The sequence below is a fragment of the Jaculus jaculus genome, chromosome 12 (genome assembly GCF_020740685.1).
Source record: "Jaculus jaculus isolate mJacJac1 chromosome 12, mJacJac1.mat.Y.cur, whole genome shotgun sequence".
Classification (NCBI taxonomy): Eukaryota; Metazoa; Chordata; class Mammalia; order Rodentia; family Dipodidae; genus Jaculus; species Jaculus jaculus.
The window spans coordinates 106,508,522-106,528,151 of NC_059113.1; positions in this window are offsets into that span (position 1 = coordinate 106,508,522).

A 19,630-nucleotide genomic window follows, 5' to 3' on the forward strand; every position below is an offset into this window, starting at 1 on the left:
GTTATAGAGTTTCCATCTTTCTGTTGATGGTAACCATGTGTTCCTTTGCATGGTACTAGTTTTAGAAGAAGGAAAGACACAAGATTGAGGGATCATGGAATATTTGCTATGGTTCCAGAGAGCTGTTGAGGCCAGGCAAGGTGAGGCAGGGTCAGAGTTCCTGCAAGGAGGTCCTAATAGGCCACTGCATGAACCATAACTTGCAGTGGAAGTCCTGTGTGTTTAAGATTCCAAAACTGTAGGATTTCTGCAAAGGAAAGCTGCATTCTTAAAATGGACATATCTCAAGAGAGGCCCAGATGTGGAGGTGGAGATACTCAAGCCCTTTGGATCACAGATGAATCTTCCATGATCTCCAGACCCCATACACAGAAGTACAGTATTTCGTGTTTGTCATGCTAGGTTTTGTTCTTGATTTTGTCTGATCTTTCCTTCCAATATCCTGTCTTTTCCCCTTTTAGGACGGGAATATTTACACTGTGTCATTGTATATGGAAGTATTTAACTTGATATTTTTATGTCGTCATAACTCACAATTAAGAGGCTGCAAAAGTCCCAGAAAAGACTCTGTCCTATACTTTTTAACAGGTGATTAAAAACTGGGAGCTTTGAATGTGACCTGAATGCAGTTTGTATTGAACTCGCTGTGAGGGTGTGGGGATAAGGAGTGGAAGGTTACTGGTTAAAAATGATAAGCTTGGGCTGGAGAGATGGCTTAGTGGTTAAGTGCTTGCCTGTGAAGCCTAAGGACCCCGGTTCGAGGCTCGGTTCCCCAGGTACCACATTAGCCAGATGCACAAGGGAGCGCACGCGTCTGGAGTTCGTTTGCAGAGGCTGGAAGCCCTGGCGTGCCCATTCTCTCTCTCTCCCTCTATCTGTCTTTCTCTCTGTGTCTGTCACTCTCAAATACATAAATAAAAATTTTTTAAAAAAAATGATAAGCTTGCTTGTCAAGCTAACAAAGGGGAGACTTAATATTTATTGAATCACCTAGAAGATAAATGTCTGATGTGTTTGTGAGGAAATTTTGCTTAATTGAAGTGGGAGATCCCACTCTAAATGTGTGCAACGCCATTCCATGGCTGGAGTCCTAAACTGAACACCTGTACTCTTCTCTCTGCTTCCTGACCACAGATGCAATGAGACCAGTTGCTTAGGACTTCTGAAGCCTTACCTTCACCATCAGCATGGTGTAAGCCAAAATGAACCCTTCTTTCTGTAGCCTGCTTCTTGGCAGGTATTTGGTCATGAAAACAACAAAAATTAACTAATACAGTTCATTTGCTTCACAGTTGTGGATTTTCCATCCCACATACAGAGTCAGGGTGGGTTCTTTTCTCAATCTATAGGACGAGACTGGCAGGTAATACGTACAGACAGCTCATGGAAAGCTGAGGCCTCCCCAGGACTACAGTGCCTAGTGTGTACTCTCGTCTTCATGTTCATCCAAACATGACCAGTGATCAGATCTAATAGTTTCATGTTTCCCTAGGGCTCCATCATCTTCATTTTCAGGTGAGTAGGCACAGGGCCTGGATCAAGTTTAACTGCTGCCACATCTACGTGCGTGACTGATGTTTTCCCCTACCATTCCTGTCCTCTGCTGAACATAAGAGAATTTGTAGATTTCCAATTAATCCATTTCTCTCTTGGAAGGATGCAAGTGGTAGCTTCTGAACTCTTTAGATATCAGAAAATAATTTATTTCTTCCTGTAGATCACTTCCTGGTGATTGTAGATATTGTCAATCTCCTTATTTTAAAAAAAAAAAATATTTGTTACTCTGTCTTCTGAAGTATTGTATTAAATATCACCTTGCTCTTCTCTAGGTTATCAAAATATCTATTTTGAAATATATATGCTAATCCTGAATTAGTATGTTGCTATGACACAATTCCTGATTTCTACATTACCAATGAGAAAGAGTCATGTTTCATGTTAGTGAAATAAATCCTGATCTACATGACACAACTTTATTGGCCTCTGGGAAGTTATTTAATTCCAAAATAACTTTTCTCAAACTGATTTATGATATATCTTTTATAAGAGATCAATCTTTTAAGCCCAGTGAGAAATAAAACAGCCATCTCCCTGGAGAAGTAATATGTTGAGTTCAATTCTTCTATGGAAAAATTAAATAAAAAGTCCTTTGAAGACAATACGAGCTTGAAAAACAAAATGGATCAGATAAACATAGAAAAATGAACAAAACTATAAAACTTCTGTGAAGAAAAGCTAAATGTGTCCTAACTTTCATTTAGCCAACTTATCTGTATCTTTATAAAAGATAGTACCTAACAATTTGAGGATATAAATCCAAGTGTATCTCACCAGTAAAATGATTGGCATTCACTGTCTACTGGGAAACTATTGACTTAGTCCTAATAGATACATAGTGACTTTTATTTTCATACATCCAAATGGCTCATGGCCATTAAATATCATATAACTATTAGCATATATGTAATTAAAATAAAAATATATTAATTTGTATTCTTTCTTAACTTCTGAATGTGCAACAATGAAAAGTAATTCATTTTGCTTATTTGTTTTATAATCAAAACAACATTAGGTAATAATTTATTCACAAAAGCAGAGTATGGAAAATGCATTCTTCACTTTTATCCCTTGAACTCTAAAGTCATAAAAGGCATGACTGGATTCACCTTGAGTTATTAATCTTGCAGAAAAACCTATTATTTCAAGGTGATGAGCTGAGCATTATAACAGCTCCTTCTTACTTATTCGACTATATGTTGTTTATGCAAAAAATATTCAAAAACTGGGTCTTGGTGGTACATGCCTTTAATCCCAGCACTTGGGAGGCCAAGGTAGGAGGATCACCTTGAGTTCAAGGCCATCCTAAAACTATGTGGTGGTTTGATGCAGGTGGCCCCCATAAACTTAACCATTCTGAATGAGAGGTTCCCAGCTGATGGAGATTTGGGAATTAAAGCCTCCTACAGGAAGTGTAGTGTTGGGGCAGGGCTTATGGGTGTTATAGCCACTTTCCCTTTACCAGTGTTTGTTTGGCACACTCCCCTGTTCCTGTGGTCCACCTTATATGGGCCAGGGGCTGATGTCCACTCTCTGCTCATGCCATCATGGAGCTTCCCCTTGAGGCTGTAAGCCAAAATCAACCTCTTTTTCCCAGAAGCTGCTGTTGGTTGGGTGAGCTCTACCAGCAATGCGAATCTGACTGCAACAGACTACATAGTGAATTCCAGGTCAGCCTGAGCTAGAGTGAGGCCCTACCTGGAATAACAAAAAAACAAACAAACAAAAAATCAAAGATTGTTCTGGAATGCTTAACAGATAAGTAATATTGAAGAATCTCTGATGTATGAGAAATACATGGCATAGTATTAAGCAGTTAAAGTGGTTTAATGAATGTATGCATAATGAATCGACCCAATAGCATAGTGAATTTACCAGCCCAACTGAAACAACTGCAAGACAGATTATCTAAAAACACATGCTTGTAAAACAGAGGACATTAAATGACAAAGGAGAGGAAAAGCAAGCAAGAATCCTTAAATTATCCTGTCTTAAATTCCTGGAGAGCATAGCCTTTCAATGGAGTGGCAAGAAGGAATTCAAATTGTCCAAGTGCCAAAGTGATAATATTAGAACCCAGAGTCCAAATATGCTAAGGGAATGAGAATTCTTGTGGGTTAGGCATGCAGGGACATGAATTTTAAAGACAGTAGCAACAGATTGAAACATTCCTAATAAAAATCTGAGCATTTAAACAATAACAAAGAAAGAGTAAAAAAAAAAAAAAACAGATTTACTTGTATATAGTCAACTGATCTGTAAGCCAAAGATGTCACATTAACTTTTCCTGGGGTTATGGGGTGGGCAATGGGATATGAACAAATATATGTTCAGTTCATAGAAGATATCAAGGGCAGACTAAGGTACTGAGAGACCAAAAAGAAATAACACATAACTAATTAAACAATGACACTGCCATCGTAGGACAAACCATTGTGAACAAAGGAGGATCCCGGGCTCGGCTCAGATAAGGAACTAACTGATTAAAGTGCCGACCTTTGCTTCTGTAACTCATGCTCACTTGCTCAACAGGACATTCCAGAAATACTTAGCTCTGGGGGCCTCTGGCCCCTTGCAAAAGATAGGATCTACAAGCAGTCTGCTGACCAGAGATGAGCAACTAGAAATGTTCCCGCGCGCGCCTTCTTGGAACCAATCATTTTAAAAGATGCTATGTGATGTAACCCCTTTTCCCCCTTCCCACTCTTTTCCTTTATAAACCCCTACTTTTAGAAGGTCGAGGCTCTCTCCCACTCCCGCTGCGTCGGTCTCTGTGGATTGAGTCCCTGCTTAAGCTTGACATTAAAAGAAACCTGTTGCTTTTACATTCGAGTGTCTCGGCTTCTGTGGCGGTCCTCTAGGTGACTCCTGGGTGACAGGGGGTCTTGGCTCCTGGTCAGGGTCTTGGCACAACAGTACAATGTCACCAAAGCCCAACTTGGCAAGCCAGTGGGTCTTTAAGACTTACTTAGCATGGACAGGAGGTTACTTATGTGATTATGGCTGTCCCAAAACAGCACCCAAGGAGGTCAGATGACACCCTTGGGCTGTTCCTCCTCTCCTTCCACCTCTTTTGAGGGAGATTTTTGTCTTGCTGATTCACTGCTGCTGCTCTGCTTGACAGGTTAGCTGATCCCTGAGCTTCCAGATTCTCTTGGCTCCACCTCACATTACCACAGGTGGAGTGAAATTACAGACTAGTGAGACACTTAGCATCTGGCTTTATGTGGGTGTCAAGGAAGACTGAATTGGGTTTGGCAGGATTGCAAGAAAGTGCCTTCAACCACTGACCCATCTTTCCACTTCTCAAAATTATAAATCTTTCAAAAACTTAAAATCAATGAAATAAAAAATAGCTTGAAAAAAATATTTGTAATACACCTCATACATTTTATCCAAAATGTATAAAGAATTTTCAATATTTTGTATTAAAAAAGTAAATAGGCTAAGTGAAAAAGAAAGGTGAAATATTGAATATTGAAATATTGAAGCTGTCACTTCAGAAATGTGTAAGAGTGCGTATTATGAAAACTCAAACAAAAGCCAAAATGTGTAGCAAATAGACTGCAGTTAGAATGCATGAAGTTAAAATAATACGCAGAGAAGTTGCTGCTAAGATGGGAGATGTTGACTAGCTCCCAGGAAGAAGGTACGCCTACCCTGATTGCTCTGCAATGCTGGTTGACCAGAGCGAGTGTGGTTGTGGGGCCGGCTCACTGCAGGAGCAGAACCCACTTTCTCAGGTTATCTTAGAACCTATGGAGAGCTGGCTGCTGTCCACCTCTATGTACGCCCTCACATCCTTGAGACTATTAGGTAAATCTTTGCAGGGGGGATACAAACAGACCCTCAGATTCCACCAAGTCCAAAGCTGAGGATGTCATGACAGCATCTGGGGTGTCTAACAAATATTTCTCCACTCTATTGTAACCCATCTACACAATGTTCTCAGCAGAGTATTTGGAAAGTGTCTTTATATGTCACTTTCTTTATTATGTTACTATGAAAACTTTATAAAACTGTTACAACTTTGCAACATGGACTGTGTAATGGCCGAGGCCTGTGCTCACGGTCAAGTGTCACACTTATTTGACTCAAAAATAAACTGTCTCTGGTTATATTTCAGATAAGAGCTGTGGATTTTGTTGTTATATGTTCTTAATAACAGAGGGTGCTTCAGAATCTCATACATTGTTTACAAGAATGTAACAAGTGCAAGAACTTTGAAAGGTGTTAATTATACTGGCATAAATAAAATCAATGGTCATCTTCAAATGGGATCATGAAAGGCAGATGAAAATGAAAAGGCTTGGGGCAATGAGCAATTCATTTATTATATCACTTCAGTATATTATCACCTCCATGACAATTACCATCCCATGTATAACCACTAGCAAGTTTCACATTTTAGCTATGTTCTTTTAAATTGTACAAATTATACTTTTACAAAGCCACCTTAGCTATATGTGCTGATACACACCTGCATTGCGATATTCAGGAAAATTAAAGCAGGACCTTGGTTTCCATATATCCTGTGTTCCACAAAAACGCTTTCTCTTTACAAACAAACCAATCAACCTTCCTCTTAAAAATTAACCAGATGTGAATATGTGCTTGCCTGTGAAGCCTAAGGACCCCGGTTTGAGGCTCAATTCCCCAGGACCCATGTTAGCCAGATGCACAAGGGGGCGCACGCGTCTGGAGTTCGTTTGCAGTGGCTGGAGACCCTGGTGTGCCCATTCTCTCTCTCTCTCTCTCTCTCTCTCTCTCTCTCTCTCTCTCTCTCTCTCTCTCTCTCTCTCCCTCTCCCTCTCCCTCTCCCTCTCCCTCTCCCTCTCCCTCTCCCTCTCCCTCTCCCTCTCCCTCTTTCTCTGTCTGTCACTCTGAAATAAATAAATAAAAACTTCAAAAGAATTTTTTTAAATGAAAGAAAATTTATTTGTGAACTTTTAGGATTCTGTTTGGCCATAACTCTTCAAAAACACAAACCAATAATATGGTGAACAAATTAGGGGTCGTCTTATTCTTCTAGCATAGATTTTAAAGGTAAGGTTGATACATTAGCTACATTTCCATAATTTCATAATTGTAGTGAATTTCTCAAGTTTTGTGTTTTCGCAATGATTATTGCTGAGTCTTTGTCCTATGGCTCAAGAATACCCTTGCACATCCTGAATAAAGAGGCTGTCAGAATGAACAATTGGAAAAGAAAATGGAGATAGAAAGGAGAGGATTCTATGCCAGCTCACCTATTTTAAATGGATTTTTATTTTCATGCATCTCTGTAGCCAAAACTTTGTCTCATGGCAATGTTTCTTAGAAGAAAGTCTTTGAAGTATAGTTTCATTTCCTTTGTTTAGTTTTATACATTGCCCCTCTGTTGCAGTCAGGTTTGCATTGCTGATAGAAATCACCCTACCAAAAGCAGCTTGTGAGAAAAAGAGGATTTATTTTGGCTTACAAGCTTGAGGAGACGGTCCACAATGGCAAGGAAAAACGATGGCATAAGCAGAGGGTGGACAATACACCCTGGACAATACACTGCCTCCAGGAAGCGTTAATTCCCAAATCTCCATTAGCTGGGAACCTAGCAGTAAGAACACGTAAATTTATAGGGGACAACTGAATCAAACCACCACACCCTCTAAGCCAAATAATTTTTCATGGTTTCCATTACTAATGAAGAAGGAGGATGTAATGGATATTGAATGGATGACTTGTAGATGCCAGAGGCTTCAATAAGTCTTTTTGTAAGTAGGTGTGAATGGAGAAAATGGAAAATACTTTGAAAACAGGGATGCTCAAGTGTAGGCATTGTGGCCCCCAGAACTGCGCACACTGCATGCCCATGCTCTCTAGTCTCCTTATTCGTACTTGAGCCAGTGAGTTCATGTGAGAGTTGGCAAGGGAGAAAGAGAGCAGTTTCATGGGATGGGTTATACAGAGAGACCATATGGAGCCTTTCTACCCAGTGACTGGAAAGTCAAGTGCCTCACAATAATGAGATTCTCCAACCTTATTCACTCTTGATAGATGTTCAAAGAGCTAGAATGAACACGGAAGGAGAAAATACTCCCTTGTTACTCACTGATTAGGAAAGCTTTGGCAGATATTTGAAGGAAAATATTAATAATTTTAGCACCTAAAAGGTGTCAAATATATATCATAAAGAATATTTTACCATATAGCATTTATTTAATATTAAAGTCATTTCTTTGAAATGCATAAAAACCATATGAGACTGGGAAAGAAACATTATTAACTGATTAATCAATAATAAAAAGAATATAAATAGGTAAATTGAGATTATGAAAATTACAATACAGTCATTCTAATCCATGGGGAATTGGTTCCAGGATGGCCATGGGTACCAGAATCCATTCCAGTCCCTTTAGTGAAATAGAGAGGATTTGTTCATGAACTTTCCTAATATACTCATGGACTTTAAACATCTATGTAATCTTCATATTTTCAGAAGTGATTCATCTTATTTTGGTGAAATAAAGTCATGGTTGAGTCTTCCCAGGGAGAGACTATGATTCAAAGTGGTGATATCCAGAATTCAACTTATGCCAAAATAATTATAAAAACTGTAAATGAAATGATCACATTTCTACAAAGCTATGCACTATCAGAACAAGGCCAAGAAGAAAACTGGGCTGAAGTGATGATTGCATTAACAAAAGATAAGTATATAACAACCAAAGATAAATAATTTTATGTATAAATTTTGTCATGCTGTGTGAAATTATTCTCAATGATAACAAAAATATACAATACCAACAAAAGATCATTCATCTGAGAGAAAAGAGAAGCAGATGATAAATTTAACTACTTTGGGGAAATGAATATTAACAATTAGAACCAGCATATGGCAGCATAAAAAATTACTGAGATTTCACACTTGTGCAGAAAGGTGATATTTCACTTTAAGCAAGTGTGTATAGTTTCATTCTTTGTCTAAACCTGAAAGTGAAAGACATATTTCCAGGAAATTCTGCAGAATAGTAACAGCTATAAACTATTTCATGAGATGAAGAAAAGTAAGGGTAAAAGGAAAAACAAAAACAACATTAACTAGAATGAGTCAGTTGGTGCCTCAGGTATTTTCTCATTGCTGTGAACAATCAGGCGGCCAGCAGCAGCTCTGGGCCCTGCGCAGTGCTCCCGAGGAGGCTGCTCTCGGCAGCACTGTGTCCGAGCTTCTCTTCCTCCTGACATGTGCCGTCGTCCTTTTATCCTAACACATATAACATATGGTTTTAATTTATATGGCTTCGTTTGACTAGTGGCATTGCACGTTTGTGCATGTACGTGCGGTGTGGGGTCCATGCATGTGTGCAAGCGCACATGGACATGTGGGTGCCTATATGTGCGCACGTGCAAGCAGAGGCCAGAGGCTGGTGTTGGGTGTCTGTCCTAATCCCTCTCCACCATGTGGGTGAGGACAGTCTTTCATGGGGACTTTTCCAGTCATCTAGCTAGCTAACCCAGCCCGCCCCTCAGATTTCCCACCTTTGCCCCCTGAGTTCTGTGGTTACAGGCGGCTTACCACACACACGCAGAACGTAGGTGAGGACTGGGGTCCTAATGCTTGTGCAGCAAGCACTTTATTGACAGCCCCAGCCCAGCCCTCACACTGCAAATCTCTTCATATGTGTTGTCCACATGCATGCCTTGTCACCTTCCTTCATTGTCTCTGCATTTCCACACCTCTGACTTACTTTTCCTGAGGGAATTAACGGAGACTATCACATGTTTTTTTTTTCAATTTTTATTTATTTATTTATTTATTTGAGAGCGACAGACACAGAGAGAAAGACAGATAGAGGGAGAGAGAATGGGCGCGCCAGGGTTTCCAGCCTCTGCAAACGAACTCCAGACGCGTGCGCCCCCTTGTGCATCTGGCTAATGTGGGGGACCTGGGGAACCGAGCCTCGAACTGGGGTCCTTAGGCTTCACAGGCAAGCGCTTAACCGCTAAGCCATCTCCCCAGCCCTTTTTTCAAATTTTTATGTCCTTATCTTAATTATACTTACGTTTATTGTATTTATGTTTAGTCTCAATTATACCCAGAATTTATTTTGTATGTGAATTGCACTGGAACATTGTGAGAAAGCTGTCAAGCATTTAATTAAGTATTAATTCAGAAAAGCTGCATTGTAGCATAACTGATGATACTGATGGAGAAAACTGGAAGAAAATGGAGAGGTAATAACCTTATTAATCATTTATTTATTTATTTTTACTCGTTTCCATCTCTTTGAGTTGGAATTACTCTGTTACTGATATGTATTAATTTATTTGCCAATGTTTTCTTTTTCATATACGAGACATTTGCAGATTTTTTTACATTCGTCTAGCTTCTTTTGAACTTATTTGTGCGTTTGTATGAATACCCATATTCACGGATGAGTGTGGCCACCACAAGCCATGAGGCATGTGTGGAGGTCAAAAGGCATCATGCAGGTAGGTTCCCTCTTGTCCACATCATTTGAGGCCGGGAATCTCACCCTGGATTCTCATTCTGCTGTTCTTTGCTGAGTTTACCTTCAGCTTGTGGGAACTTCTCCAGTCTCTGTGTCCCATCTCCCTGTTAGCATGTAGGGATCACATGTAGGGATCACAGAAGCCTGCCATGGCTTCCATCTTCTTGCCTGTGGCCTGCGGATCGAACTCAGGTACCCAGCTTAGTGGTGAGCACTTCCTCCATCTTTAGCCATTGTCCCACCACTACTTAGCTTCTCTTTTTAGTAACTTTATATCTATGAAAACCAAGCTTTATAGCCATATGTTTTATTTGTATTGACAAAGAGAGGTGACTATTATACCAGAAATTGCTATGTTAAAAGTATACTGCATATCTCAATAATTAAAATATAATTATGAATAATTGAGGTTCAACTAACCAAATTATACATTTCCCAATAGAAATAAAAGTTAAAATAATGTATATGCATTGCCTAAATAAAGCAAAATAATACTACAGGGACTATGAAAATGGATGATTAGTCCTATAATTACACAAAAATACTTTGCGCCAGTGTTCCCTTTAAACATATGGAAGTCTCTTTGGAGAACTTGCACTGCCATAGGTGAATAATCATGTCTAAGGAATGCTACTGGAATTGATTGCTTTAATCACAGATGCACAGAGTATCTTACTTATGGCAATGATTTAGGTTGAAGGTGAAACAGTAAAATGAAAGACATCATGAAAATTCAATTTTATGCCATTGAAAGATGTTACTAAGTAGAAAATCAGTTTCCATGGCTTTGTAAATAATACTGTTTTGTGAGTATATGTTATTTCCCTTGCTGCTAACTAAATCAACTCTTATCAACTCAAAAAAAAACTTTTATCATTAATGATCCAGGACTCAAGTGATTTCAAGAAATAGTTCCAATGGTTTATATTTGAGGAGTTTGCTCCAGGATATTAGCAACTACCTTTCAGTAACCAAGGCACAGGAAGGGAATTTATTATCATAAGAGGAACTTATCAACTGCTTTCTTCAGTTTTTGAAATATTTTATTCTTTGTAAATACACTGTGAGTTTTTCAGTTAACAATTGACTTCAAGACATTTTGCATCTATGTGGGGTGTTGTGGCACATGCCTTTAATCCCAACACTCAGGAAGCAGAGGTAGGAGGATCGCTGAGAGATCGAGGCCACTCTGAGACTACATAGTGAATTCCAGGTCAGCCTGAGCCAGAGTGAGACCCTATCTCAAAAAACAAAACAAAAGATATTTTGCATCTGAAGGTCATAGAGAACTTGCTTGGCCTTGGAGTGTCTCCCCTCGGTTCATTGTTCTGAAGTTCTTGCAGTTTACTTAGGCACTAAGGATACAGCACATTGGTGGTTCCCGTGAGAAGAAATTGAGGCGTCTTCATTTCATGGATATTGGGTTTTTGTCTTTGTATAGCACCCAAGAATGCTCCCACTGGAAGCATTTAAAATTAATGTTCCTGTTTGTATTTGTATGTGTTTTACTAAGAAATAACCTCAAACTCCACATTACTATGGGCACAGACCTACATTTGCAATTTCTTTTTGGAAACAGTAATTTTCTTCTGGAACCTAGGCAAAGCAGACTTTTATGTTGTGTGTGTCACCCTCTGCTAGACAGCAGATTGATCCCCCGACCCTGTCTTTGTGGAGGCTGACTCTTCAGAGGTTTTGGTCTTCTGTGGTGTGGACGAAAGAAAGAAAGAAAGAAAAAAAAAATTCCTGTGAGGAACAGCTCTCTTTCCTCACTCATCTGAAACTCCTCACCTGGCTAGACTCCAAAGTCTTACATTTTTCCACCCATGTGATCTTTAAATCCCAAAGCTCCATATAAGCAGATACTTTGGTAGAAATGTCCTTTATTGTTTGGTCATTTATTCTTTCCCCGATAAGTACATAGTTTGCATGGCTGGGGATCCTTGTACCTCTCAGAGCTTCTCTATCTTACCCACTAGCCATCAGCTCAGATGTTCTATTGCCCATGAAGAAATATTTCCTTTACCTCAGTGCACAGCTATCTGAGAAAATTGTCATTGGTTCCTTATTTTTTTCTTTATTTTTCCACCACTATATTGATATTTTCTATAATTCTGTGTTGGGTTTTGCAGATTCCTATTTTTTATTTTGGTCTGGTTGTTTTTCTAAATATACTTATCTCATCCAGCACCATCTTCTTTCTTTTGGTTTTTCGTGGTAGGGTCTCACTCTGGCTCAGGCTGACCTGGAATTCACTATGTAGTCCCAGACTGACCTCGAACTCATGGTGATCCTCCTACCTGTGCCTCCTGAGTGCCGGGATTAAAGGCGTGCGCCACCACGCCCAGCTATATTCTTCCATTTTTAACATTCCTCTACAATTCTTTTCAACTTTGATTTTGTTTCTTAAAATAAAATAAGAGAACTTAACTGATAAGAATTCTGTTGTGTCTTACATTAAATGACAATAAAGATGTGGATTAAAATCTTTTACACGTTGGAACTGCATCATTCTCTTTTTCATTTTAAAAAAAATTGTCCCCTAAGTGTGACTTTTTTTTAACGTAGTCTCAGGGTAGCCTTGAACTCACAGCAATACTCTTAGCTCTGCATCCTGAGTACTGGGATTAGAGCCCTGTGTCTGCCCGCATACCCAGAATCAGTGTGATATTTTTTCAGCCCTACAAACCTCTGAAAGTGTGATACTGACTTTTTATTTGATTCCTGGTGGCATAGTATGAATCCTTTCTGTATTATTTGTTCCTGTTTGACTATTACAAAGAAAGGATCCCTGAAATTGTTTTTATTCTCTTTATTGATTTTTTTTCGCCTTTCAGACATCTTACGCCTAATTCATCTTCATTATTTATGTGTGGGTGTACAGAGTGTATGATGGGTGGGAGACAACCTCACGCTGCTTCTCCTCCCTTTCCACCTTTCTTCAAGGCCAGGGCCTCTCTTCCACTACTGTTGAGGGCATCGAGATTCTCCTGCATCCCACTGCTCTATAGACATGCTGGGATTATAGACACCTGTGTCACTTTGTGCCTGGCTCGATTTGGGCTCTGAGGAAAATGAAACTCATGTCAGAAAGCTTACAAAGAAGGGATGCTAACTTCTAGGCCATATTCCCTGCCCCAGAAACACTGAGTGTTGAACGAGCCAGATAGTGGCCTAGTCTCTTCAAGTCTCAGCATAAATTTCTTTAATTTTACTGCTTGGCAATGCAGATCCTATTGCTTATGTATGGCAAGCATTCCATCCACTGAGCAGTCCTCCAAGCCCTAATATAATTGCAATGACTTGTTTGTTTGTTTGTTTTGCATAAACTTTTCAAAAGTATTTAGTGTAAATTATTCAACCTGTTTCTTCAAATAAGTCTGTGATTTGACCAGATATGAGAATCTACATTAATGACAGCCGACTGTCAACAGAAAACTTTTTCTCCCCAGAGTTGGGAAGAGTGCTAGCCAATTCTGCCAGGAAAAATAATGTAGAAGAGGGGAAGAGGAAGGCACTACATGTCTCCCCTTCTGGCCTCTACACACAGGTACCCAGGAATGAGAGGGCAGCAGAGAAAAACCACTTTCTTAAGGAGAAATAACATAGGAAGAGAAGGTGGGCTGAGGCCTCACAGTCCCTTCCAGGACAAAACCACCATCACCTGAGCCCTCCCAGAAGTCTGCTTCTCAAAGGTTCTGAAAATAGTGCCACCTCAGGGATCAAGCACTTGGCATATAGAACTTTGGATAAGCAAACCACAGCAATCAATGAATCAATTTTTCTTAAAATGTTAATCACTATCAGTTTTTATTTGCTGAATCTGTTGTTGGATTTGCAGCCAAGTTGGACCTGGTGAGAGAAGACCATTATTTTTGAGCTCTTCCTTAAGCACATCAGCCATCACATGACCACCATTTCCACCTCCTGAGATGACTAGAGGAGCCATTAGTACATGAAATACACTGAGCCCTTAGGTGTTTATTTTCTCTAATCATGAAGGGTCTCTTCTAAGCCATTATTATTAATGAGCCTTCAAATGGGCACATATACCTGCAGTACTTCTGAAGGAATCTTCACTTCTTGCTATAAATTATCATAACTCCATTTATCTACTTACTTAGCCTTTCAGGCACAGTAAGAAAGGTAATGTCATAGCTGCATTTCTGCTTACTGTAAAATTTCCCTCCTGCATGATCCTGGGGGAGCACACTAAACCAGGATCAAATGAGTTTATAATACACAGGAGCTATGTTTTTCCTTCTCATTATCTACGAGTGGCCACAAAATATCACACATCTTAAAGTGTACATTGAAGCGAAGTCTACTGAATGGCAAGAGAAGAAATTGTTCTTGAAATTCAATTGAATTTTCCAAGTTTTTTTTTTAGGCCTTTTGCATAAATTTTGCTTGAAAATAGAATCACCCATGATTCATATGGCCAGTCACATGAATAATGTTAGATGTATGATAGGCAGGTAAACTCTCCTCATCTTCTAAGAACCATAGCAAGTTTTTTTTTCAGTGTTTCTTGGGGAAGCACACCAAGAGTACTGTAGAAAAAGAAGTTATTCTTTCAGCTTTGAAGAAAACATCTTTGTTCCCCAGACTCGCAGAGATGGACTGTGATCATCCCATTGTGGCTTGCTGTGTTCTGTAGACAAGTCACATGCACTTGAGGGTTGTGGATAATTAAAGAATGAAAATAGAATTTGTGTCTTTTTTGTTCCATATGGGCCAAACGGTTTCATTGTTACTGGTGGAGGTCTTCTCCGTCTCTCTTCTCTCCAGGTTCTTAGCATCCGACTCAAAGAACTGAAGAAAGGCGTATACACATAGTTATGCAGAAACACACCGTATTAAGAGCAAAGTGATGGTAAAAGTTTGAATTCACTACCAAAGGAGCAGGGGATCTCTTGAGTGGAGAGCTTTCAAAGGCCTCAGAATCATAAAATCATAGGATTTTAGGGGAGGATAGAACCGTTGCTGGAGGCATAGTTTGGGTGGTGCTCTGGTTTGACTGGCCAGTTTGGGTTTAATAACCTCTTTTTTTTTTTTTTTTTTTTTCTACTGCACATGCTCCTTCCCAAGCCACATCTGGTTCTAATCATGTGCATACCCAGTTATACCTAGACTCTATATGACAGACCGGGCTTCTCCCCAGAAGTTCACATAGTGGACATAGTCTGCCTTTATCCACATGTACCCAAAACCAGTCTAGGCTGTGTGGCTTCTGATATCCCACACTAGATCTATCTAAGAACATATTTGAATAAGTACTAATCACAAAGCATCACTAACTGATGATATTGAAAATATAATTGCTTCACTCATGGGCTACTTTTATTTTATAAAGCATATGCACAAAATTTAGGAAAATATTGTCATGTGCCCTAAAAGGAGGCACGTGCTTAGCAACTGCACTTGGTTGTGTTTATTGGTATATAACTCCTCCTAAATGTTGAAACTACTCAGAAAACTCACACAATGTCCTTCTAGAGTGTGTGTGTCTCTTGACTGCAGAATTAAATATATATATATATATTTTTATTCATTTATTTATTTCAGAGAGGAGGAGGGGGGAGGGGGAGGAAAAGGCAGAGAGAGAGAGAGATTGAAAGAGAAAGAGAGAATAGGGGTGCCAGGGCCTCCAGCCACTACAAATGAACTCCAGATGCATGTGCCACCTTGTGCCTCTGGCTTAAGGGGGTACTAGGGAATCAAATCTAGGTCCTTAGGCTTCTCAGGCAAGTGCCTTAACCACTAAACCATCTCTCCAGTGTCTGACTGCAGATTTTAAGAGTTCTGTAGTAACTGACAGTTTTACAATACTCTTGCTTTATATAAAAGAGAAAAATGAATAAACGAAATGTGAAGAGAAATATGTCCAAGTGTTCTGAAAACTGAAGAACTGGTCTTTGAGTAAGTTTTGTAAATAGCAATCAAAGAAGGGCTAACATTCCCTGCAGCTATTTAAAAGACAAGTAGTTGTCTTTGAACAAATGTTTTGAAAACAAGTATGAGATTAAGGAAACACTGTGAAGTGTAATTAGGCAATCACTATAAAAACAATACAGAATAAGAAGCAATGCTAAAATGTGCTCTGGCTAACATTCCTTAGATCCTGGAATCTCAATAGTTTCAAAATCAATCCAAATTGATGCCTGTTTAATTTTGATCTACCACCCTCATATCTTAAACATTCCCAGCATTTAAAATTCTACTATGTCTAGAAACCCAAGAAGATACTACACATTGCAAGTTAGGAAAATCTAATTATGGAAGAGAAATCTTTGTTAAAATAAGCAAAAATAAGTGAAAATCAATCTCAGTATAATTAAAATAAAATAATTAAAAATTATGATTACATGTTGCTTTCCAAGTGAGGAGCCAGGTATCTTTAAAAATGCTATCGAGTAGAGAGAATAGAAGAAAATCACAAACAAAGCCATGCACATAAGAATATGTAAATTCAAGGAAATTAAATAAGCTTGCTTTTGAATGGAGAGCATGCATTATGCCTACATAACAATGTAGAACCGATTTAATGCATTTGAAGGGTTTAGTTCCTTTTTTCATCCAATTTTATTATTACTTTTTATTTGCATGATTCACAACACAACTGAAGAAGACATGTATATTGAGAAAAGTAACTTTCACTTTGGCTTTTCTGATCTCCAATGTAACCTTCTCATAATCCTACCCACACACCAATCTTTTAAAGGGTTTTAAAAATTACTTTAACTCTCCAGTCGTGGAGGCATACTCAGGTAGAAAATTGCTGAATAGGTGAAGAAAGAAAGAACAGGAGTTCAAAGCCAGCCTGAGATACTCATTTTTAAAACCTTACTAACTCATTTCATTCTTTTCAACTTATTAGTAAAAAGGAATGGAACACCCTTCCATGTTGCTTTTCTTTGAAGAAAAGGTGTTTTTATTTTATCCCTCCTGTATTTACCTTTTTCACATAAATCATTTCACCTTCATTTAGCCTGAGGCATAAGTTTTCTGTGATTTTTCATTTTTATCCCTATGGTAATTGACTTCCCATTTTTAGGAAAACAGTTCTTGCTTTTCCTGTGAAACCTCAAATAGTGGTGGCCATTCTTTCATCAAAAACAGCAATTTAGGGCTGGAAAGATGGCTTCGCAGTTAAGATGCTCTCCTGCAATGCCTAACAACTCAGGTTTTATTCCCTAACACCCACATAACGCAAGATGCACAAAGTGGCACATGTGTGTGGAGTTCATTTGCAGTGGCTGGAGATCATGGTGTGCCCATTCTGTTCTCTCTCTGTCTACCTGCCTATCTATTCTCTCTCTCTCTCTTCTTGCAAAAAAATAATTTTAAAAAATCGATTTGATTAGTGATAGAAGTTCCTTAGATTGTGGTTGTGAGCTATAATCACACATATGTTACTAATACCTCCCTAGCTTACACATAGATTATGCACAAATTCTCAGGACCCACTCCAAACATGTAATCCAGTAAGGACAGATAAGCACATCCAATCTGGAAAGCTCTTATATGTGTACCTCACTGAGCACCACACTTCTGCCCTCCTTTGTGTGAACAGCATCCTTTTCAGCTCTCCTTTAGTAAAGCACTCCTGCCCGACCTGGAGATCCAGTGGTCAGATATGTTGGGCTGAGAGCAAGTATGGTTTTCAAACAAATCTTGACCATTCTTTCTGAATAGGCATTAGTCAAAGTAATTGCTGGGTCACTTGAGGATGTTGGCACACAGAAACTATATAGAGAAATAGTCAGAACCTTGAAAGAGAAGTAGACGATTTGTAACCTGGGAACACAGGCAGGGCAAGGTGGAACTCATGTGTGGTGCATGGGACTTTCTCAGTGAAACAAACTTTCCCATTCTGTATTCTCTTGCATCTTCATAAAGGACATGAATGGACATGAATGCACACATTATGTTTTTATTACATAGCCTTAATCAAACATGCAAAACTTATGGAGCAGAGCAATGAAAGGAGATAGGTGTTTTTCCTGATGACTTTTCTTCCATCTGACCCCTGTGGGAAAAATGTGGTATCTAGGTTAGTATATTGATAAGCTTCAGACTTTGAACATGAATATGAGAATAGTGAAAAAAAAATAGTCTCTTTCTCAAGGAAGAAGTATTTAGAAGGCAGGTATTTGGTATTTTGATTATTTTTGTGTTATTTTAAGGAAAAGATTAGAAAGTAAATATTAATGACAAACTGAATTTTGTTTTGCATTATAATTTAGAGTAGACTATAGATTTAGCATGTTTATTTCTACCTTAGCTCTGAGTTATTACCTTAATATTAAAAATAAATTGGGACAACTCAGATCTTATGATTCATTGGTTCATAAGAAAAATTAATACAAGGGGAGATGGCTCAAGGGTTCAAGGTACTTGCTTGCAAGGTCTGCTGGCCCAGATTTGGATCTGAGCATTCATGTAAAGCAGGTCCCAAAGTACCCGTGAATCTGGGATGTGTTTGCAGCAGCAGGAGATCCTGGAGCACATGTGTAGTATGCACACACATGCATACACACATACACACACACACAAAAAAGCCCAGTATAAACACATACAATTGGGTAGTTTGTAAATTAACATGTAATACCACAAAGGCAGCTTATTGTCTTTAAATAGAATTTTGAAATTTTATTCTTATTTTGAAATGTGTACATAGCTGGCACATACATTTTTTGAGGCAGGCCTTGAACTTCCTATGCAGTGAGTAGCTGAAGCTGACTTTGAACCTCTGACCCTTTCACCTTAGCTAGAAGTGCAGGCATCAAACCTGGGCTTGAGAATGCCAGGCAAGCATTTCCCCAACTAATCTACATCCCCAGGCAAAACAGATATGTTAACAACTTTAGGTAACCGTCTATTAGACAGATTTAATAAGAAAGCTTCCATTGTTCGATGACGGTTTTAATGCAATGCAGAGTTGGCCTTCCTCCTCCTCCTCCTCTCTTTCTGAATCTGTGTTATCTGCTTTGTTGATTGATGTTCACCTTTGATCTGTCTTAGACCCCTCATCCCTACTTTTCTCTTTTTATATCTGTAACTTCTCTCTTTCACTTCTCCTCCCTCATCATCTTTATCTCTTCTATATTTGCCTAGACTTCACCTCTAGTTTTATTTATCTAAAAGACTCTAATGCTGGGCATAGTGGTGAGCACACCTTTAATCCCAGTGCCTAGGAGGCAGAGGTCAGGAGGGTCACTGTGGGCTTGCAGCAAGCCTGGTGTTACAGAGTGCATTACAGGTCAGCCTGGGCTAGAGTGAGACCCTATGTTGAAAATAAAATAAAAAAATTAATTAATTAAATTAAAAAAAACTTCTAATTTGAAATAACAGAAGATAGCATTCTCAGGCATACCACCCACCTGTTTTTGTTTGTTTATTTATTTGTTTAGTTTTGTTTGAGACAGTCTCTTATGTCTTGGAGTTGACTAAGTAGGTTAGACTGGCTGGCCAGTGAGTCCAGGGACGACACCCGCTCCTGTCTCCACTTCCTAGGGCTGAGACTGCAAGCATGCACTCACATACCTAATCTTTAATGTGTACTAGGAATAAAACTCAGG